At 44.8% G+C, this 24,587-nt stretch overlaps 1 protein-coding gene across 4 annotated transcripts in view; it reads left to right on the top strand.

The window, feature by feature from the left end:
• EMP3 (epithelial membrane protein 3 (MAM blood group)) overlaps window positions 1-24,587 on the top strand; it is a 164,749-nt gene that overhangs the window by 91,397 nt on the left and 48,765 nt on the right. Inside the window, exon 1 of one of the 4 annotated variants that reach the window (XM_073571156.1) lies at window positions 1,692-1,858. The exons of the other annotated variants lie outside the window; for them this stretch is intronic. The gene's annotated coding sequence lies outside the window, so the exon portion shown is untranslated. Of the gene's footprint in view, window positions 1-1,691; window positions 1,859-24,587 lie in introns of those variants that run through there. 4 annotated transcript variants of the gene reach the window in all.

Below are 24,587 nucleotides of genomic sequence, written 5' to 3'. Positions count from 1 at the left end.
GTATATTTTGGCCAAGGACAGTTTATCCCTCGGAGTATACTCTGGCCTGGGCCAAACTGCTAATGTCAGCAGCGTTAAATAGTGGTGTGATAATTAAGGTCATTAGCCGAAGCTGTGTTCCGGCGCATGTCCGCCATGATGTGATGCGACAGTGGCAACAGTGCTCAACACGTGCGTCATCCGGGCACATGACGGGCCATGTAACTGTGGTGGCGTGTCATGATAATAGAGCACCTCACCACCAGGGCACCACAGTACGTGCGCGGCATGCACGCTCACCTGGATGAACCGCATATAGTTACCGCAGAGATTTTGATTACTGTTTAATACTACTGTATATGATTTGTGTAATAAAATTTGTATTTTTTTTATATTTTTGATCTATTGCTCCTTCATTTTTTCCCTATTGGTATATGTTTAATTGTATGTGATTGGATCAACATTAATCTATTTATGAGGAATGTTGTTGGTTATATCTCGATGACACATACCTGCTATCAATGAATTTACCTCCTTCCCTACAGGGTGTATAAAAAGAGAGATAAAATCCTGTGATCTCAATATATTTTTTTGCCTTTTTAAACCACTTGTGAAGCCACATCTAGAATATGGGATCCAGTTTTGGGCTCCACATTTTCAAAAGGACATTCAGAAGTTAGAGTCACAGTTCAAAGGCGTCAACTAGATTACTACAAGGCATGGAAAGCCTCTCTGAGATTGGAAAAGTTAGTTCAGTTGACAAAGAAGCAGGTTATATTCATTACATGTGGAGGAAAGGCAATTACGGCAGCTAAATAGGAAAGGATTCTTTACAGTTAGAGCAGTTAGATTGTGGAATGCCAACCACAAGAGGTAGTAATGGCAAACACTATGACAGCTTATAAAAGAAAGGGCTGGATGATTTCCTTGATACACATAACATTGCAGGTTATAGTTAAATTTGAGACAAAATGTCTATCTGGTGGAGGAAAGGTGATTCCGACAGCTAAATAGGAAAGGATTCTTTACAGTTAGAGCAGTCAGATTGTGAAGAGGTAGTAATGGCAGACACTGACATCTTTTATAGATGATTTCTTCACAACAAATGGCATTGTGAGTTATAAATAATCAGGGATAGAGAATGTGTAACTGGTGGTGAAAGAGTGAATGTGTTGAACGATGTCTTTCTTACTTATGCGACTATGTAACATGTATCATATAAAACTGTAGTATCAATGTGCCAGCAAGTGTGAAAGGTATGACCACTTCCTACGTGCCAACAAAAAAAAGTCATCAAAGTGTTAAAAAGGAAGAAATGCCCTTTATCGCATATAATATTGCCATTTTTTTGCACCGATTCTGCACTAAATATTGTCTGCATCACTTACTAGAAGCGACCCTGCCATGTGATGACACCTTCTTGCTCCAAACTTTGAATATTTGCCTATATGTTAATTCATCGAAGATGCATTTTTGTGACCCCGCCAGGCTTGCGATGCTGGCTCCTTTATACCAGGGCGACTGCTTATATGATCCCAACTTAAGTTAAAACATCTGCCTGTAGAGACAGTTGCAGAATGTGAGTGCTGGAGAGATGCCCAGTTTTAGAAAAGGGAAGGGTGGCGGAGGGGGCTGTGATGAATATGCCTAGCTAAGTTCTCTTCTTCGACGTGTGGCTTGGATGGGTGTGGGGTGGGAGGTATAGGCTTCCATCAACTTTTAGCAGAAGGGAGGAGTGCAGTAGTGCAAACACTTCATGTAAAACTCCCACTTTAGGCATCACTTGTGTGTGCACAGAGGGCTACAGTGCTAACGAGAAAGGCAGCAGAAGACCCATCTCCTTGGAAGACATTTCTTCTTGAGCCCATACATCTTAGTGGTAAGATATTTACTCTTTACAGTAACATTTCCCGCTTTTTGCTATTTGTTCTCTTTCGTTACCTGTTATTTCGAAGCAGAATAGGTTTTAAGTATTTAGGCAGGATAATCTAAAGCAAAGATTATTGTAAAGAGTAAAAAGAGAGAAAAAAGACTAAAAAGCTCCTTTTCCTTCTGCCGCTTTAGATACAGATGTTGGGGGAAGTTTGCTTGTGAGGCCCTGAGATGTGGAGGGAGAAGTGAAATGAACTCCAGGCTTGTAATAGAATGAACATGTGGTTTCTATCTGTTACAGAAGTATAAGCGCTCATTGATTTTGTCTGTTGACGATCACGGTCCATGTGGACATTCTTTCCGGCGGCAAAACTATTTGTGCGTTCAGATGACTACAAAAAAAATGATATACGTCTTACGGGACGAAGAGGTATTTTCCATCAGTCAGATAAAAGGATGCTTATTAGAACGTGCTGTGTCCATCCACATATGGTTATGCGCAAAACTCAGCTCTTAAAGGGGAATTTCAATCTTAAAATGTTATGGGCGTTCCGGCTATAATATTATTAACAGAGAGGCTCGACCTCTCGGTGAGTGAACGTCAGAACCACCGGACAAACATCCGTGACCCCTTTACTCTGGGGATCAGAGAAGTTCTCTGTAGACCAATACCACACCAATGAAAGGGGTTGTCCCCTACTAGGACTACTCCTTCTTGATCTAAATGTTTGGCCCCGATAAAATAAATAAGTCTACACTCACCTCCTGTGCCGGCGCCGCTCCAGCAGTGTTGGCACAAGCGTTTCCGGGCCTTTGTTGTGACGTGAGCCCGGCAGCCAATCAGCGCTGGCGTAACTGTCCCCGCCTTCGAACTAATTGAACATGAAGAGAAAGGGAGAGATCGGCTGCAGCTCTGACCTCCTCGTCATGGTCAATTTGTACGAAGGCAGAGACAGTGACGGCAGCACTGATTGGGCACCAGGGTCCCGTTTCATAACAACCGCATATGAACCCCTGGGACAGCGCCATATAGGCTTTTTCATTTTATAGTGGCCTAGTGTAGGGTATTAGAAGAGGTTGTCCTAGTAGTGGACAACCCCTTTAAGAATGATGGCATAGGCTCCAGTTAAAAGCACACTGGCTCGGCTATTTTCAGAACCCCATAGAGTTGAATAGAGAGACAGTGCCAGATGTGGTCCCATATTCAAGATACAGCCATAGAATTGGCCAAAATGAGAACTAGTGCCCCGTGTTACTAGGCGCAGCATGGTAGGCTATGCGTTGTCTGATTCACTGAGGCCCCCGTCACTCAGACATTAATGGCATGCCCACAGGTGATGAGCTAAGAGGAGAACACCCCTTTAATTTTAGTGGAACTCGATTCATTAAGTAGTTTGCAAAAGTTTTCTGGCGTAAAATTGCTTGAAATTTTGTAAAATTTTTCTGCACGTCGTAGTTTCAAAAAAAATTTTGCAACCATAGGTTATTACCCCAACTTCAGCAACTTACTGAAAAGGTGTGAGCCGATCAGGTTCATCAAAATGCACCCCAAAAGCGATATACATCCCCACAGAATGATGCTCTACTCACTAACTGGTGTACATGTCGTATGCTGGAGCATGGCAGCTGAACAGGAATCTGTCACCACGATTTTGCCGCCTAATTTGAGGACAGCATGATGTAGAGATAGAGACCCTGATTCCAGTGATGTGTATTATCAGCAGGAGATTATCACTAGAGGACGAGTAAATCTGATTCCATGTTGTCCTCTTAATTCATAAGATCTGTATAAACACCACTGAGTGGCATCTTTCTGCCTATGCACAGTGTACACAGAAAGCTGCCAATCAGTGGTGTGGGAAGGGTGATACAGAGCTCAGCATTCACAGAACTGCTAGATCTGCATCAGAGAAAACTGTAATTTTATCAACACGGCAACAAACATCTCAGCAAGCGACATATTACTGGAATCAAGATCTCTGGCCCTACATCATCCTACTCTCATATGTGGTAGTAAAACCTGGTGACAAATTCCCTTTAAGAGGTGCATGCCTCTTAATGAATTTGGCACATGTTATTCTGGCGCACAATAATTGTCAGCTCTGTTCATTTCTACAAATGTATTAGGAGGAGATGTTAGCAATGTTCCACTGAAATACACTTCCCAGTACATTATTCTTTCCTATACAGTGAAAAGAAATGGTACGCCGAGTCATAGTGGCCCCGGACTGGCCAAAGGGACACTCTTTTTTTTTTTTTTTACATCTATTAAGTGCATGGGGCTCTTTAAACATGTCAGGGATTATGTGAAGACACCCTAAGGCCTAATTTATGGAAAACCAGTAACCTACCTAACTAACCAGTTATCATCAGTATGTTTTGGAGTGTGGAAGAAGTACAGTCGGCCATTGCCTTTTCCCTTGGACAGTGATTTATTTTTTTTTCACATTCATGTTGTGATAATGTTTATTTGTAATGATGATGATGTGGTTATCGCATGTTTTATTATTGGGATAATGCACCGCGTGCTTTTGTATTGTTTGGCATCTGCTGAGATACAAAGGTCTGCACGGTGGATGTAGGTGTGACGACTTGTATAACACACAGGAATTCAGGTCGGGGCTCAGGACAAATAGCGGAGGTAGGATAAAGAGACCAACATGGTTGTACCAATTCCCACCGCACTCCAGATTTTATAGTGAAGATAATAACTTTAGGGCCGAACCTGCATGTAAACATTCAAAATTATCAATATGGATTGTCAACTTTTTGGCATCTGGGAAATAGATCATAGCCTATCATCGTGTGAGGTATTGTCTTCTGTAATGGCTGACAGCGCTCTGATGTATCATGATATGGGGAGAATTTGGTTATGGTGCGAGGCTTATCTAATTATTCCTTACCCAGCTGGATGTTGAGGCTCAGGTAAAGGGTCCATGTCTGATATGGAATGGAAAGCTAAATGGAGTGCTGCCCTGGAGCAGGGCCGGTTTTAGGCAAAGTGGGGTCCTGGTCAAAAGTTTAAAAGGGGCCCCAAATGCTAACCTATTGCACATCACACAGAAGCCTTTCAGTTGTATTTACATGCGCTGAGTTTAGGCCGCTAAACAAGTGTGATTGACAATATTGAAGTCGTTCGACTCTTGTTTCCAGGCCTCTTTACACCGGCTGAGAAAGAATGATGGGCACAGAATGATCACTAATAGATCAATCTGTCCCCGTACAGTACCTTGTTTTCAGCAGCATATCTGCAGTTTTATCCAGGTGATGTGCTGCTGAGAACAATGTTGCTTGTTGCAGCATAAAAAATCCAATCACTCGATGAATAGGTAACATTTTGCTGGTTTAGTATAGTACCCAATAATTCTCCACATAGAATAATACACCCCACAGTCCTCCACATAGTATAATGCACACCACAGTCCTCCATATTGTATAATGCACACCCCACAGTCCTCCATGGAATATAATGTGCCCCATAGTCCTCCATATAGTAAATTGCACTCCCTATATTAGTCCATATAGTATAATGCACTCCCCATATTCCTCTGTATAGTATAATACACTCCCCATATTCCTTCATATAGTATAATACACTCTTCAGTCCTCCATATAGTATAATACACTCTTCAGTGCTCCATACAGTATAATACATTCCTCATAGTCCTCCATATAGTATAATTGCACCCCCATAGTCCTCCACATAGTACAATGCACTCTCTGTAATATAATGCACCTCATAGTTCTTTTTATAGTATAATGCATTCCCCATAGTCCTTGATGCAGCCCCCCTCAGAGCATAATGCAGCCACTCCATAGAGTATAATGCAACCACCCCATAAAGTATAATACAGTTACCACATAGAGCACAGTGCAGCTACCCTATAGAGTATAATGCAGCCATCCCATAAAGTATAATGCAGCCACCCAACGGAATATAATGTATCCCCACATAGAATATAATGCAACCCCCACAGAATATAATGTAGCCCCCATATAGAGTATAATGCAGCCTCCCTCATATAGTATAATGCAGCCCCCATAGAATATAATGTAGCCCTCTCACAGAGTATAATGCAGCCCCCCATAATATATAATGTAGCCCCTCATAGAGTATAATGCAGCCCCTCCATAGAATATAATGTAGCCCTCTCATAGGGTATAATGCAGCCCCCATGTAAAATAATGCAGCCCCCCAATATAATATAATTCAGCTACCTCATAAAGTAAAATGTAGCCCCCTCATAGGGTATAATGCAGTCCCCCCTCCATAGAATATAATGTAGCCCCTCCATAGAATATTGTCCTGCCCCACAGTCCTACAGTATTATGGCCACCAGGACTCACTCACTGATATATATATATATATATATATATATGTACACTACTACAATACTTACCTCTCCTCCTCATTCCTCGCTGATCCTGGCTCTGCTCAAGTCTCAACAGCTGCACTGCCGACTGCTGGCACACCATGGTGCATGATGAAGTGACAACATCGCACACCTGCTGCGTCAGAGGCAGAGGGGAATGATGGGAGAGGGAGCGTCATCTGACGTTCTCAACTCCTTTATTGATTTCAACTGTATCGGCATCTACGATGTTGATACAGTTGACTGAGGTTCATGGGGGGGACAGGCAGACCCCCCTGACTCATGGGCCCCATATCGACCACTAGCTGGGGCCCCTGGGGGAGCAGGGGCCCTAGGCAGCTGACTAGTCTACCTGCCCCTAACTCCACCCCTGACCTGGGGTATAATCTTTATTGGTCCATACATACATACATACATATTCTATGTTACCTTCCAACAATGAGATCACAATGGCCGACTTGTTATTGAACTGCTAAAGATCTATGCCCGTGAGCACCAACATGAGAAGTGCACTTGTCTTATTATACCACGCAAAGTTGAATACACATGCTGGTGTTACATCTCTGTCATAAGCCTAGAGCCACCACCACACCCGGGAATGGCTGTGAGTAACCCCCAGTTATCCCAGTGAACCTTCCATGTGGAGGAACCACAGATCCCAGGGGAGACCCACACAAAAATACAAACACCCATGTTTGATTCCAACTCAAGACACCAGTGTTTACCACTCAGCCTCCATGGTGCTCATATTAGGTTACAGAACTATTTTTTCATTTTTAAAGATGTTATATGGTGAAAAGAATTGTCACTTATCTACAGGTTAGATGATAACTTGTCAATCAGTTGGGACCTGCAATGATCGGCAGAACCAAGCACTTTTATTCCCATTCTTCTGGAGCAGCAGTGTGCAAGACACTCGGGGGCTACTGAGTGCTTGGCTTTTTCTGGCAGCCCAAAATAAAAAATGAATGGAGTTGGCTGCCAAGTGTCCAACTTGCCACTCCATTTTGTAATAAAGGCCAATCGGTGCAGGTGCCAGCAGATAGTTGATATCTTGTTTTCACTGAATAGGGGAGCTGGATTTGGGTTGGATGATCCATGGTCCATGTGGTTACAGCTAACGGATCGGGGCGCCCGCCGACCCCCCGTGTCTCCACAATCCCCTTTAAGGTAGAATATTGACTGCAGAGATCGGATTTTTCTAAGCAACGCTTGATCTTTTTTGTGTACACCAGTCTTCGTAGATAAGCTCATACTGGCCAGCTATCTGTTCTATCTCTTGGTTGTTTTCTCTTTACATTGAGGATGATTTTGTATCTCTATGTTGATATGAAATGTTAGATGGAAGACTAAAAGAATTTAGTATCATGTGGTCTCTGGTCTCTGGTGTGTCTTCCTCTACAGAGGAAAGCCGAATAATGACTAAAGAAATGAGCAATAATCACATTTCATCCACAAGATAGAGATAAACATGAAGATGCCGGGTGCTCTCAATTGTCGATTGTTTGAGATATCGTCAGTGGTTGACCATGTGAGCACAGCCGTGGCATGTGGACAATATGTACAGCGCCTCATGGCAGTCACATGGCGGACATAAAAGGTAAATGAGATGAACCGGAGGAGTGGCATATAGTCATTGCAGTCACCCTGCAGATGGCAAAAGCTCGTAGTGATGTGTGAAATGTATTAAAGGGAACCTGTCAGCTGATTCCTGCGGCTCAGACCACATCAGATGCTGACGGTGCCATTGCAGCCAGGTATAGTTTAATCTTGAAATGATTTGAAGCTAAATTATAGATTGAAGAGACCTCAGCCAGGCTTTTCCTGCACCGCTCCAGGTGATTGACAGGTCTCTCTTACATATATTCATATGGGAGAGATCTGCCAATCAAATAGAGCATCGCTGAGCTCATGGAATGTTTTAGAAAATAATATCCCTGGCTGCAATCGTGCAACCAGGATCTGATCCATCCTCCATGCAGTTTAGGTTGCATGAGTCAGCTGACAGGTTCCCTTTAAATATTACATTACAGAGAAGTGTTGGCCAGCGCCCCTATAGCCACCGTTGGCTGAATCATTCATGCACTAGAAGAGGAAGGTCGGAGATCAACGAGTGATCGGGCAGTGGTACGAAGTGGGATGTTGGGGATTGGTAGTCGAGTATTTTTTATTTCTTTTCAGTTTACTGTGGGTCTACATGAAGAATAAATAAAGGTTGGCCAAGCCTTCTAACTGCTTATCAAGGACAAGGAGCAGAGGTTTAGCTATTCAGGGGGCCAACTACCACGGGTCCACTCTCCTGGAGGGGGACAAAAACAAATCGGCAAGCTGGTGGGCCGTCTGAGCTACTTCGGCGAACACTCAGTACTACTGTATAGTCACTGTCTTCCCTGTCATTGCATTACTCTTTACTATTACTAGTTATGGAGCGACGTAAACTCTGTTACTTTTTAAATTCATTAAGAATAAAGTTACAAAACGTGAAACAAAACAATAGCAACAGATTAAAACACCACAGGGAAGTGCCTGCCCCTGTAACAAACTGAGCCTCCCTTCCTACCAGCTGAGGTTGACATCCTAAAAACGTGCGCAATGGCGCTCCTGCTCATCGATGGCTCACCCTACTAGCCCTGTAAGGCCCTTATACATGACAGGGGAGTGAAAAAAGATATTTGATAGGTGAGACAGAGAGGATATATGTAAGATATATGGCATCTCGATGTCAAATCAATGTGGTCAAAATGGACTCACTATCTAAACATTTGTCTGAGTACACTAATAAACGAATCAGGAGAACTGTCTAGAACTGTTCATAGCCTGTCCCTGTACTCTGATTATCAATCTGACAGCTGGAGTTGACCCCCTGGAACCACAAAACTGGCGTCCACGCTAGTTTGGCAAATTATCTCTCTGTCCTTCTCTCCTTAAAAGGATATAAATAAAAGTACCGTATATTCTCGTGTATAAGGCCTGTTTCACATTTACGTTTGTTGCCATCAGTCAAAATCCACCGTTTTGCAAAAAAAAACTGATCCGCCATATTTTTTGGCGGATCCGTTTTTTTTCCCATTGACTTGCATTAGCGGCGGATTTTGACAGATGGTCATCCGTTGGATCTGTTTTTTGACGGATCCGTCATAATTTTGGCATACGCTGACTTGAGTTGACGAACAATGAAACGTTTTAGCTGCGTCAAAATATTTTGACACTGAGCATGCACGGAAGAACTTTCTTGCCAGAAATTTAACCCCAAACACCATTCTGGCATCGGAAAATCTCTCTCTCTCTCTCTCTCCCTCCCTCTCCCTCTCCCTCTCTCTCTCTCTCTCCTTTTCCAGAGTCATTTCCCTTTAAATTTCATCACCTTGCCTCCAAAAATGGATCCGTCAAAAAACAGATCCTGTGACATCCGTTTGTGGCAAAACGGAAATGGATCCATTTTTTCACACTCTGGCAGATTTGGACTGACATCAAAAAACTGAAGTGTGAAACAGGCCTAAGCCGAGATTTGCAGCACATTTTTTTTGTGCTGAAAACGCCCCCTTTGGGTTATACATGAGTCATTGTCCAGAAAGCCAGCGGGGGAGGGGGAGGGGAGCGGCGGAGCAGCGGTAGGAGCCGGCTGCTGCGACATCATACTCACCCTCCTTGGGTCATCGCTGAACGTCCCTGCATCTCCGTTCTCCCAGCGCGGCAGCTCTTCCTGTGCTCAGCGGGCACGTGGTACCGCTCATTAAGGTAATAAATATGCACGCATCTCCACTCCCATAGGCATGGAGCACATATTCATTGCCTTAATGAGCTGTACCACGTCACCACTCAGCACAGGAAGAGCTGCCGCACCAGGACAATGGAGATGCAGTGACAGTGACAGCGCGAGGAGGATGAATATGATGGGGAAGGACAGGGGGGAGCCGAGCTGAGCCATGCATACAACGATGGGAGGGGGGAGCCGAGCCATACATACAAGATGGGACCGGGGGACATGCATACAACAGGGGGAGCCACAGAGAGCAGGACAGGACAGGGGGAGCCACACAGAGCAGGACAGGACGGGGGGAGCCACAGATAGCAGGACATAGATGAGGGGACAATGCATACCCGGCTTATACTCGAGTCAATAAGCTTACCCAGTTTTCCATGGCAAAATTAGGTGCCTCGGCTTGGCTTATACTCGAGTATATACAGTACTTTTCAAACAAAATAACCCATATTCCATAGCATGGCTTTTATGTTCAGGAATAGGTAAAATAATAAATCCACCCTTGCAATTAGCATGACAGAGAATAAATTATATACCATAACCACCTGTTGTTGTGATTAAACCCCCAAAAAAGTAAACTCCAAATTCAACTGCAACTCAACGAGTTTCCCCTCTTCCAAGGGTCATCAGGAGTATGATAAAAAACAAGGAGTACTTAACTCATGGTTGTCCATGTTCAGATAAGGCTCGGTGGCCAGACATTAACCAATATTTAGGGTCAATCCCCTCTCTGATGTGACTCTTTGTTTCTTATCATACTCCTGATGAACCTACAAAACACCGGGTTACAAAGCAAAACGGCTGAAAGTTCTGCAACAAATTTACTAAGTGTAAAGACACTGTCAGACAGGTTGTGATTCTTTCAAGAAAAAGGATCTAGAAACTGATGTTCATATCAACAGTGTTCCTGACTCTGTCACTGACAGCAATAACTGAACAGGGAACATAAAGGCAGCTTTCTATGTACACTGTGCACAGGCAAAAAGCAGCCAATCAGTGGAGGGGGCGGGGTTATACATAGCTCATGAATATGGAGGACTACTGGGAAGCAAGTTTACTAGTCCCTCTAGTCATAATCTCCTTGCTCATAAAACATGGATTTTATCAAAACTGCAGCGTGGAGACCAGTAAGTGACACATCCCGAGAATCAGGGTCTCTGCCCCTACATCGTGCTGACTAGGTGGCAAAAACTTGAAGATAGATTTACTTTAAATCAATAAATTATATGTCATCCTGAATATTCTTCGATAAAATTATATATTAATCTACTCCACTCACCCTTCTCTAAAATCTGCTGTCTGCATATTGGAATGTGTGTGACATGGCGGGTTACCTTCATCTTGTTTTTGGGTTCTCTAGACCCCATCTTTTGTGCCTGGCGGTCCACGTACAGAGAAACCGTAATCTGTTTGCAGTTTCACAAACCTACAGACGTTATGTACTTTGCTTTCCTATGGAGACAACAGACAATCTTTACTGCTTCCACGTCTGCACCGTTCTTCATAGAGCCGTTGTGTTGTCTCCATAGGCAACAAACACAACACTGACTACTACTGCAGGAAACTGCAGGGGAAGTCTGAATTAGGAGAGGTCACGTTATGGTAAAACACGTGGTACGCCGCGTGTAAGTGGGCAGATTACTCACTGTGGAAATCCCTTCTTAATGATGAAATTATTAATTCCTCAAACTTCCAGAATGACTAGAGGATGATATAAGCAAGTGATGAAAGTGTCAGTGGCTTTCACTTTTTTTCTTTCTTTCTTTTCTGAAAACTCATCCTGTTTCCAGTGTATACTTCTGTCCGCCTCCATACTACCAATAACGCTCACAGTATGTCTGAGATAAAAAAAAGTACTTTTAGGTAAATACCTGAAAAACAATAATTTTATGTAATAAAGTTACTATATTATTAACCCAACAATAATATTTTTCTTAAGTCACCCCTTTCCTTTAAAGATTATCCCATAACTAGTTTCTCCTAATCATGGCTCTCACTTTCCTGAGCAGTGTGCTTGTTCAAAGTTTCTTTTTATAAAATTAGTGATAACAGTGTAGACTCAGAACGAACCTTGACAGATTGTTAAGTGTAGTAGCAGGATGATGCTCTTGGATTAGAACTGTCATTTGAAAAGGAGCACCTGCCCAACCAAGCAACCAAGAAGTAAGGAGACCACAAAGTTCTGACCTGCTCAAGAGACGACTTCAGGACACCCCTTTAAGCCCTCTCTAGAGACTACACAGGGCCACCTGAAAAGCCCAGATGCACTCACTTGTGTGCAATGTCCACATAAACCTATCCCTTTGATGGTACAATTTTAGGGAATGTCTCTACCACCATTCATTTGAAATCTCAGAACCCCCTTAAAAGATATTTACATGTGAACACAGGCTGTTTGTCTTCTTATCTAGCCAGGGAGGATCCTGGAAGCTTTTCCCATGTATACTATTACAAAACTGAAATCTAATTTTTGCACTGATTGGTACAATTCGGGAAGTTTACGAGCACTCCTCTACAGTAAGTATGTCCTCAATGCACATACTGTAGCTCCTGTCAACACCTAGTACATACAAATTATAAGACACCACCCAGGCTTTGAAAAAGAAGAGTTGCAGCCAAATTTTACTCCTAATTACAGGGCTACAGAGGCATAATGTATATACCGTATCTACAATTTTATAATACTGCAATCAGCATGAAGATGACTTACTCATGGGTAATCAGTAGCAATTGTGATTACCAGGTGATACTCCTTATAATAACCCATCTGTGCGCTATCAATTATTCCACCGTGACCTAATACAATGCACTGTATCACATACAGTAGTCTTTACCTTTAGTTGTAGATGCCACGAATGGCCCAAATTCAGTTATTCAGACGCAGACCCAGTGCCAGCTGGCATTATACTGGAATTTTCTAAGAGATGAGATTTACATGACTGGTTTTCATTTATAGGAACTTAGGATATGTGCACACCACAAAAGGGACCCATAAAGTGAACATAAAGCACAGAAACGGCTTATTACTAGGTCACATCTTAGGCTATGTGCCCACGTTGCGTTTTTGAAGCAGAATATTCCTGAGTGGAAACGCACACCCTCTTCCCGGGAAAACGCATGTGTTTTATGACGCGCTTTTGTAAGCGTTTTTGACTCTTTTGTTAAGCGTTTTAGCATGCGTTTTCCTATGCGTTTTTGCAATACCACTGTATGAATGCGGAAGAAAATTAATGAACATGCTGCAGTTTTTTCCGCTAAGCGTTTCCGCAGTGGAAAAATACGCACCATTTCCACAACATGTGCGGATTCCATTAAGAATACATTGGATGCTTTTCTTAAGTGTTTCTGCGGCAGAAACGCGCGTCTAAAAGCGCAGCGGAAATGCTTAAAAAATGCAGCGTGGACACACAGCCTTAGGGTTCAGAAACTCAGAAGCGGTTTAATAAAAGTGACATACTCATTGTTCGTCAAGTTTTGTTTCAAATCCGCCCTCTCAGTACGCTTCACGGTATAGGGAGAAAGACCTCACAAAAACAACGTCGAAGCCGCCAACAGAGCCTAAGAAAACGACCACCAGATGTTTTCTGATGATGTTTCACCTGGGAAAACTCATACCCTAAGGCTATGTGCCCATGTAGCGGTTTAAACCGGACACTCAAAACCGGACTCCTTTCCAGAAAACGCGCGTTTTTTTCCCCGCACGATTTTACCGCGATTATGTTCACGTTTTTGCCGCGATTTTCGCGTGCGGAATTCAAGCACTTTCCAAGAGATTTGAAGCATTGCTTGGAAAGTGATTGACAGGTTGGTCACACTCGTCAAACATAGTGTTTGACAAGTGTGAGCAGCATTTTACTATTGAGGCCACCTATGCGGCCTCAATAGTAAAAGATAGAATGTTAAAAATGATAAAAAAATAAAAAATCGGGGTATATTTACCTTCCGATGTCCCGCGAAGCCTCAGCGACGCTCCCGTTCCCAGCGATGCCTTGCGAGACCTGTGATGACGTTGGTCTCGTGTTGCTATAGTGATCTCACGAGACCGCTAGAGTAACGCGAGACTACGTCATCACAGGTCCTTGCCGCAAGGCATTACTGGGAACGCTGAGGCCTGGGAAGGCTGCTCGTTACGCCGGAAGGTAAATATACCCCGATTTTTTATTTTTTATTCTTTTTTTTACAGGGGTATGGTACCCAGGGCCTGGAGGACAATCTCCTCTCCTCCACCCCATGGGTACCATCCACACATGAGACACTTAACTTTGCGCATGGTGGGCATAGCCACATGCGGGAAGTAAGCGGTTCTCATGCATTCCTATGGGTGAGGAATCGCGGCAATTCTTTGCGATTCCGCAAAAAGAATGAGCATGCTGCGTTTTTTTCCGCGATGCGATTCCGCCGAGGAAAAAAGCGCAGCATTAGCACAGCATGTGCGGAATGCCATAGGAATGCATTGGGTGCGTTCTGTACGAGTTTTTTAAATGTTTTCGCAGCGTTTTCACGCCGAAAATCACGACAAAAACGCTTAAAAACCGCATCGTGGGCACACAGCCTAAAGGGGAATTCCTTATTGCTTTATTTGATCGGACTTGATAGTTTGTAACGAGTTTCTGCAGGATCGTACGATGGCGCTGTGACTGTGACTTGCCTTCTCAATTTGGACTCAGATTTTGGACTCCTTATGACATGTTGAGAATTGGTCCTTATGCAAAACTGGAAGCATGCGAACATCACACTGACCAATGCAAATAATAAATGTGACGGTCCACACAAAAAGTCGTGCAAAAAACGATTCTATACGGCTTACCATCCATACGGCATTTGTTTTTTTATGGATCCATTGTGATTATTAGCTGTATTTCGCATTGTATTATATTTTTTATTAATTTGTTGATGTAGAAACTGGATTCCAAATGGAATCAAAAAACGGACTTACGGGCGTCATACACAGGGGCAGATTTATCAGTAGTGCACAAGGGTCTGAGAGGTAAGGGAGGCAGCTTTCACGAGTAGTAGGTCCTATCACAGACACACAGGGGTAAATAAACAAACAGGAGCCCCCTTCCGTCTGTGTCCTCCACCGGGCATACAGATGTAAAAACGGCATAATGATGATATAGACGCAAAATGTTCTGGATTTTTATTATTTATGAAAAAGGACTCTTTTACGTATGATCATCTGATCCCGGATTTTAAAGGAACAACTTCTAAATTTCGATGAATCTGGAAAGAAGTCAAATCTATGAGCGAGCTGGTATATGGAGCATTATTCTAGTGCCTTCAGCCTTCTATGGGGCCTACGGTATCTCAGTGTCACCCATTTTTTATTAAAGTCATAAGTAAACCCAGGATTCATATGAGGGTGTGTGCACATCGCATAGTAGCATGACAATAAAATAATCGCGTTTTCAGTGCGTGAAGCACGCGGTGTGGGAAGGGGCCTGGACTGCGGTCAGATGACTCACATCTGCTTCTCATTTTAGCAGAACATAGGGACATTTTTGAGTCGCAGGAAGTGAAATGATATTTTTTTCTCTCTATCTCTTTCTCCACATGGGTGCGGGTTTATGTACTTTCATTCATCTGAGCGTTCACATTACCACAATAAATCCTGTTCCCTTTTTGTTGTCGAGCGGCCTCTGCCTGTGGTGCAGAATTCTCCAGTGCTACTTCGGATACCCTAATGGCATTGTACACATTCCTGATAGCTCGTAAAGGGGGGCACGGCACATAGCAAGGACAACTGCAGGGATAGAGACCCCACTGTGGATGATTTGGGGGTTGTGTATAGTATAACCATTTTTTAGTTTTTAGCTGGAATGATTAACAGTGTTTCAAATTTTCTAATTAAGTTTGCAGTGGAAAGACAAACTGTGGAAAAATCATGGTTGCGGTGCTTAGGTGAACAGTCCAGAAATATTCATGGACCCTGTATATATATACCCATCAGTGAACCAACTAATCAGGGTGGCAGGTATCCACTAATAGTAATCCAGTCTGTGGTCAAGATTAAACATCCCTTAGGGGGCAGATCATCTAGTAAAACATAACCTGTTTTCATGTGTCCCTATGTGTGGTGATAGAAAGCAGGTGCACCGCGATAATAAGCAAGCGCACTGTGAACATGGCATTATTTCCACATATCAGAATCTGTTATAGGGGCGTTAGGCAACATTTTTCTGAAAATCAGCTATTATTTAACTCTCCCCAGGTTGACCAGTTTTCATTTTTGCACTTTAATTTTTTAACTCCCCATCTTTCGAGAGCCATATTTTTTTTCCTATAGACATAGCTATATGAGAGCTTGTTTATTGCGAAACAAACTATAGTTTTCAAAGATACCATTCACTTTACCCCAAACAGTCCGGGCCAAAAGTTATGAGGCTAACTCAAATTGTTGGTCTTCCGAAAATTTGCTGTTTCAGTGCTTTTAGATCATTTGTCAGTTTTTCTATGGTTACTGAAGTACAACTATATCACCATTTTATAAGTTTTTAAGGTTTAATTGACAAATATATGAAGTTTATGCAAAAACTCAGTGTTGGACCTTATTGTTTAAGACTTCTGCTAGTTGCTCTGGCAGCCTGATATCAGCTTCTGGGCCAAATCCTGACTGATGACCGCCCTATCTTGGATAATCAGTGCTTGGAATTTGTCACAATTTCTATGCTTTTGTTCGTACACTTGCTTTTTTAGGATTCATACCTAGTGATGTGCAAGCATTAAAATGCTCGGGTACTTGTTACTCGAAAAGAGCAAATCATAATGCTCGGGTGCTTGACCCAAGTAACGAGTATAATGGAAGTCAATAGGAAACTTGAGCATTTTTCTGGCAGACCCTACCAGGAGGTCTGCAGCGGCCAGAAAATTGCTGAAATGGATAGAAATACAGCATGGGAAGACCCCTGGATGCATCTCTGACTACGAGGGAGCTGCTGGGAACAATGTTGTCAGAGTATTACACTACTTTTACGGACTGACAATAAAACATATAAATCCGAAGATAAACTGGATTTCACAGGAAAATACAGTGCTGTGCAAATTAATTGGGACAAAGCATTTTTTTTAAGTAAAATCGTAAGTTGGTTACCAGTCAGTGATTCAAACCAGTTTTAACTTCTGTGAACAGGTGTGAGTGCCTGTTCAAAGCAGTTAAAACTGGTTTGAATCACTGACTGGTAACCAACTTATGATTTGTCCCAATTAATTTGCACAGCACTGTATGTTAGGAAACATTCTTTCCTGTATAATGTATTCCCTTGTCATTTTTAGCAATAAATAAATAATTTTAATATATGACATGAGGTCCCCCCTATTTTTAATAATCAGCTAAGGCAAAGCAGACAGCTGCAAGCTGATATTATCAGGCTGGAAAGGGCCATGGTTATTGGCCCCTTCCCAGCCTAAAAATACCAGCCTTCAGCAGCCCCAGAACTTGCACATCCCATTAGATGAGCCAATTCTGGCACCATGACTCAGCTCTTTCCAATTGCCCTGGTTTTGTGCCAATCGAAGTAATGGAATTTGGGGTTGATGACAGCTGTGATTTGTCAAAAATCATATCTGCCATCAAGCCCTGGGGATAGTAATGAAGAGGTGCCAGTCTGACACCCTCATTACTAACCCTGTAAGTGTAGATCAATAAACACACAAACGGAAAAGTCCTTTATTGAAATAAAAACCCAGACACTCAGTTTCACCAATTATTTCCCCCAAAAAATCTCATGCTGGACCACCGTAGTCCAATACATCTGCTGTAATCCATATCGATGTGCCACAACAAGCCTCATCCAAAATTCCAGCATATGGAGCCCCATTCAGAGAAGAGAGCTTCATTGGCTGTCACACCAGAACACACTACCAGATCTGACAGCGCTCCGCGATAGCCGGCAGTGTCTGTAACTGGCGGAGACATCAGTAAGGTTACTGATGGTCACAGATGCTGTGTGACAGCATGGGAAACAGCATCTGTGTATCCGTATTGATGTATCCGCCAGTCACAGACACTGTCGGATATCGCAGAACGCTGCAAAATCTGGCAGTTTGTGCTGGTGTGACAGCCTATGAAGCCCCGTTCAGAGAAAGGGGCTCCTTATGCTAGAATTGTGGATGGTGCTCATTGTGGGACATCGATGTGGATTACGGGGGATCCATTGGACTACGATGGAGTGCCGTGGGACTTTTTTGGGGAAATAAATTGGTGAAAGAGGGTGTCTGTGGTTTTTTTTGTTGAAATAAAGAACTTTTGTGTGTTTATTGACTTTTAATTGTAGGATTAGAAATGGGGGTGTCTGACTGAAACCTCTCCATTACTGATCCCATTACCCTGATTGCTACGGCACCAGGACAATCAGGAAGAGCTGAGTCCTTGCGCCAGAATTGAGGCATCTAATGTGATGTGCCAGTTTTGGGGTGGCTGAAGGTTGGTATTTTTAGAATGGAAAGGGGCCAATAACCATGGCCCTTTCCAGCCTGATAATATCAGCTAACAGATGTCTGTTTTGCCTTAGCTGGTTATTAAAAAAATAGTGGGGACCTGAAACCATTTATTAATTTATTTATTTAGTCCCAAAAAGGTGTTTTATATCTATCCCTCTACCTATCTCTTTAACTAAGCCTTTTTCCTTTTTTTAACTAGCTTTAAACAGTATTCATTGCTGTACAAAAACGCAGTTAAAAAACGCAATAAAAAAAACGCAGCAAAATGCGGTAAAAACACAATGTATGTGCACAGCCAGGAAACTTTAAGATTACTGGAGTTTCCAGCTGCTGGGACAGCTGGAGGCTGTGAACTAAGGTTGAAGGTTGCATGAGTTCACAGCCACCAGGTCTCCTGGCAGCTGTGAGGCCCAGAAACCTAGGGTGATCCTTTCATGGAGACTTTAAGGTTACTGGAGTTCCCAGCTGCTGGGACATCTGGGGGCTGTGAATTATCCATTTTCTCTTGTGGGTTATGGAGGCGCCCTCAGCAGCACAACTCTGACTCTGCATCAGAGCCAGGCTTTGCCTTAATATAGACTTACACTGGGCTCCCCTGTACTTTACATGACCAAGGGGAAAACAAGCAATCAAGCACTGGAGGAGGAAACATTGCTAGGCGTCAGGTTTCTGCGTCTGCTCTGCAGGAATCCAGAGCATCACATTCTGCGATATCCCGCTGTCTATCTACTGCAGAGAAGATTACTTTGCAACAGACCGCTCCAGAGACTAAGTTCCTCTGTGCTCCTACTGGGCATGCTCACGAGACGATCTCTCATTGGAGATCGGGAGTCATGTGCCCAGGTCCTGCTCCAGATCTCATTGGTCCATCTCGGAGATCTGGAAGGTCCCGCACGGCTATAAAAAGAGCGCGCATGACCGTTCGGCCATGCGCTAGTATAGACTTTTCAAGCTAATGTGTGAATGGTGACGGATGTATGACTCTGGTGACTGACTCATTTGAAACCCATTCCCTCTGATATTATGCATGTGGATAGGGAATTAGTGCAGCAGTCAGCGCCAGTCAGTGGCAAGCCTTAGGCCACTGTGCACACCGCACCTCTACTCTAGCGTCCGACATTGCGCCTGCTTCCTTGCTTTGTCGACTAGCGACCATGCCCTATGCCGTGCCACAGTTGCAGCCCTCCTTGGTATCCATGGTAGTGACGCCGCACACACGGTAGGTCTAGACGGACGCAGTTCCTCTGCATTGGATCCTGCTCCTGTGACCAGATTTCGTATGTGCACTTCCCTGTGGTCTGTGACACTAACAGGCTCAGCATTTTCGTATGTGTATGTTGCGGCGCCTCTGTGTGTGAACAGAGCCCGCTTTGCGCACTTCGGGTGAAGTCTAACCCGAGTGCATTATACCGCCATATTGCTCGTCTGTCATTACCTAGCAGCGGTGTAACATCTACTGCACAGTGGACCCCGAGCGGAGAAAGCACTTTATTATTTATTTTTATTTAGTGCGTTCCACCGTTCCTAACAAACATAGCATGAAGGCACACACATGTAGCTCGACATGAGGCAATAGCTGCAGACAAAGCATTCATCTCCTTTTAAACCCCGGCATGCTACATGAAAGTCTGGATCCTGACTGGGTGTGTTGACTTCTGTTATGAGTACAACAAAAACAAGCCGAGGAGAATTTCCATTTCTCCAGACCTACACCTTAGAGAGCTGTCCGCTTTTCAAACAGTTTCGTATATCTGCTGTTTGATCACGGTCAAAACTAGACAGAGACAGCGTGTGTCAGTCCGTATACAAATAGACAGAGATTGACAAATTTCCATACAGTCACCGAATAGCGGTGTACGCTCCTCACATACTAACGTGTACCGCCTTGTATCACGGACAAATAGAAGCTATCTGTGTGTGATTCTGGAAAAACAAGCTGAGGAGATTTTCCATTTTTCCAGACCTACACCTTAGACAGCTGTCCGCTTTTCAAACAGTTTTGTATATCTGCTGTTTGATCACGGTCAAAACTAGACAGAGACAGCGTGTGTCAGTCCGTATAAAAATAGATGGAGAGTGACAATTTTCCATACAGACACCGTATAGCGGTGTACGCTTCTCACACACTACCGTGTGCCGGCTGGTATCACGGACAAATAGAAGCTATCTGTGTGTGATTCTGGAAAAACAAACCAAGGAGATTTTCCATTTTTCCAGACCTACACCTTAGTGAGCTGTCCACTTTTCAAATAGTTTTGTATATCTGCTGTTATCTGCTGCTGATCACGGTCAAAACTAGACAGAGACAGCGTGTGTCAGTCCGTATAAAAATAGACGGAGATTGACAATTTTCCATACACACCGTATAGAGCTGTCCGATTCTCAAACAGTATTGTATATCTGCCATTCGCATTACAGTCACATCTATACAGAGTCAGCGTGTGTGTGTGACACTCCGTTAATACATATACAGAGATTCTTAGTTACACAAAAACCGTATACAGCTGTACACTTCTGATACAGCTCCGTAAATCTGCTTGTTGAATTACGGTCAAATACCGTATTTTTTGCTTTATAAGACGCTCCGGATTATAAGACGCACCCCAAATTTTGAGGAGAAAAATAGGAAAAAAACTTTATTTTTAATAAAATGGTTGTGCATCTTATAATCCATGCGTCTTATTGCTTTCCAGGGGTGGTGATGGAGGAGGCCGGAGTGGAACATTGCTGCTGGGATGAGGGGGTGTTTTGATGTGCAGCGTGCCGCTGCCGGTGTCTGTTACTGCCGCCGCCCTCTGTCCCCTGATGCTTGCCACCACCGCCACGCTCTGTCCCCCGGTGCCTGCTTGCCACCACCGCCGCAGTCTGTCCCCCAGTGCTTGCCACCACCGCCACGCTGTCCCCCGGTGCCTGCTTGCCACCACCGCCACGCTCTCCCCCGGTTCTTACCGCCACCACCGCGCTCTGTCCCCCGGTTCTTACCGCCACGCTCCTATCCCCCGGTGTTTGCCGCCATCGCCGCGCTCTGTCCCGTTCTGAGGGTACTTGCCGCGGCACTCTGTGCCCTGATGCTGCCGCTGCGCTGTCCGCCACCGCCGCGCTCCTGTCCCCCGGTGGTTTCTTCCGCCCCACCGCCGCCGCCGCGCTCTGTCCCGTTCAGCGTGGGGGGTCTCTGTCGCTCCATGCCTGCTTTCTTCCTGGAAAATGGCCGCCGCGCATGCGCAGACGGACATCTCGGCACTGAAATCTTGGGAGATGAGATTTCAGCGCTGAAATCTCATCTCCCGAGATTTCAGTGCCGAGATGTCCGTCTGCGCATGCGCGGCGGCCATTTTCCAGGAAGAAAGCAGGCATGGAGCGACAGAGACCCCCCCACGCTGAACGGGACAGAGCGCGGCGGCGGTGGGGCGGAAGAAACCACCGGGGGACAGGAGCGCGGCGGTGGCGGACAGCGCAGCGGCAGCATCAGGGCACAGAGTGCCGCGGCAAGTACCCTCAGTGGCAGCGCAAATGTATATCCTCTTTGTAAGACGCACCCCCCCTTTTTCCCCTCAATTTTGGGGGAAAAAAGTGTGTCTTACAAAGCGGAAAATACGGTACATACTGTGAGAGCGTCTGTGACTAATAAAATATATTCGTAGATTTAATTTTTTTAATCCACCTTACACAGGTGGACGCTCCTCATACAATACCATCTCTCTGCTGGTATTTTTGGAACATTTTCCCAAACATGAGGAAGTATGGTGGAAGAGGCCGCGGACGTGGGCAGGGGGGCACAGCTGGTACTGATGGTGGTGGTGCATCGGCTGGTTCTGGCAAAAGCACAATAGCAGCTAAGGCAGGAGGTGTTGAGCCTGTGTCATCGTCTGGCCCAAGAAGGCCTGTAAGTTTACCTTTTCTTGGAGTAGGAAAACCGCTTTTAAAGCCGGAGCATCAGGAACAGGTTTTGGCGTACATTGCCAAAACAGCCACCAGCTCTATTGCCTCCTCTTCTGAACGTTCGAAACCTGCAAGCACGGAGTCGTCAGTGCAGGGTTCTGATCAGGAAAAACACCTTTCCTTGAGTCCTTCACCCCCACCAAAAGTTAAGGATGCAGCAGCCCACACGTCAGATTACTCTAAGGAGCTCTTTTCACATACCATGCCTGGGTTATCCAGTCAAATCCTGAATTCCCCATTCCAAGGTGAATCTGACATGGAGTGCACTCATGCACAGCCACTGCTATATGATTCTGCTGGTACATTGACCCAGAGCACTACATTGCCCTCGCAGTCTATTGAGCCAGAATCTGACCCTGATGAAACTCAGGTGCCCCATCCCGCATACTATACCACCTTACACGGTGACACAGAGGAAGGTAAAGAGGAAGGTGCAGATGACTTTGAAGAGGAGGTGATGGATGACCCAGTTTTGACCCGGATGGGCATCCATTGGGGGAGGAGGGTAGCGCTGGCAGTAGTTCAGATAAGGAGAAGGATCCGCAACAGGCATTGACATCACAGCAGCAGTTATCTGGCAGGCCCGTAGCTGTCCAAAAACGTGGACCAAAAACTAAAAGAGTTGCAGGACTGCTTGGCCAGACGGTCAACTTAGCACAGCGTGCAAGGCCGGAAAATGTATACCATAGTAGGAAGAGTGCAGTGTGGCACTTCTTTGTCCAAAATCCTACTGATGAGGCAAAGGTTACCTCAAAGAAGTGCGGAAGGACCTTTAGCCGAGGTAAACAATTCAGAAATTTGAATACCAGTTGCATGCTTAGACATTTAATCAACATGCACTTGCAAGCGTGGATGGACTACTAAACCCCAGGTAGCACATGTGCACCTGCTCCAACTGAAGGTAGCCAGCAAAGCTCCATTGCTTCCCCCACTGTAAGACCACCGCCACCGTTAAGCACACTACCAGCACTAAATGTGGAGGTGTCGTCGCAAGGCCAAAGCACTCAGGGAATCACAATGGTTTTGCAACACAACACTGAATCTAGGCCATCACCACCAATACCATCACCAACCCCCTCTCACTCCGTCCGGTCCACCGCTACTTTCCCCATATGCAGCTCTCCAGTCCAGCTCACCCTACCAGACACTCTGAGTAGGACAAGAAAGTACTCATCCTCTCATCCGCGTACACTGTGTTTGAACGCCTACATTGCCAAGCTAATCTAATTAGAGATGATGCCCTACCGTTTGGTTGAAAGCGAAGCTTTCCGCGAGCTCATGGCCTATGCTGTCCTACGCTATGACCTACCCAGTCAGCACTTCTTTTCTCGAAAAGCCATCCCTGCCCTCCACCGGCATGTGAAAGACCGCATTGTCCATGCACTAAAACAGTCAGTGAGTGGAAAGGTGCACCTCACAACAGATGCATGGACCAGTAGGCATGGCCAGGGCCATTACGTGTCCATCACTGCACACTGGGTTAATGTGGTGGATGCAGGCTCCACAAGGGACAGCGGCGGTGGAACAGTGCTGCCTAGCCCACAGTATAGGAAACAGTTGGCTGTAGGCTTTCGACCATCCTCCTCCTCCTCCATCAGCGAAAGCTCGTCCACAGAGTGCAGTCGCACGAGCACTTCATCCGCAGCTGGCAGTGTTGCACACGAGGTGTCCCACTATCGAACAGCTAGTGGTAAGCATCAACAGGCTGTGTTAAAGATGATGTCTTTGGGTGACAACAGACACACCGTGGAGGTACTGGCCGTCTACTTGCAGAGACAAGCTGAGTCATGGCTGGGCAGTCTACATCTTGAGGCAGGCAAGGTAGTCAGTGATAACAGCCATAATTTTGTGGCAGCCATAGCCCGCGCAAAACTCACACACATACCTTGCCTGGCTCACAATTTGAACCTGGTGGTGCAGTGCTCCCTTAATAATTATCCAGCGTTAACATCGCTGCTACATAAGGTGCAAAGACTGTGCTCGTACATCCGTCGCTCAAACGTCCACTCCACTCGGATGCAGCGATTGCTCCACCTCTCCAAGCACCGCCTAATCATAGACGTTGCAACAAGGTGGAACTCCACCCTGCAGATGGTTGAGAGGCTGTGCGAACAGAGGCAGGCTGTAATGCATTTGTGGGAGGATACACGGGCAGGCAGTTTGAGGCAAGACATGGAATTGTTGGGTGTGCAGTGGTCAAAGATGAAAGACCTCTGTAAAGT

This window comes from Dendrobates tinctorius, unplaced genomic scaffold (genome assembly GCF_039654945.1).
Source record: "Dendrobates tinctorius isolate UK_male_01 unplaced genomic scaffold, ASM3965494v1 ptg000028l, whole genome shotgun sequence".
Taxonomy (NCBI): Eukaryota; Metazoa; Chordata; class Amphibia; order Anura; family Dendrobatidae; genus Dendrobates; species Dendrobates tinctorius.
This window is presented reverse-complemented; position numbering and strand designations above follow the sequence as displayed.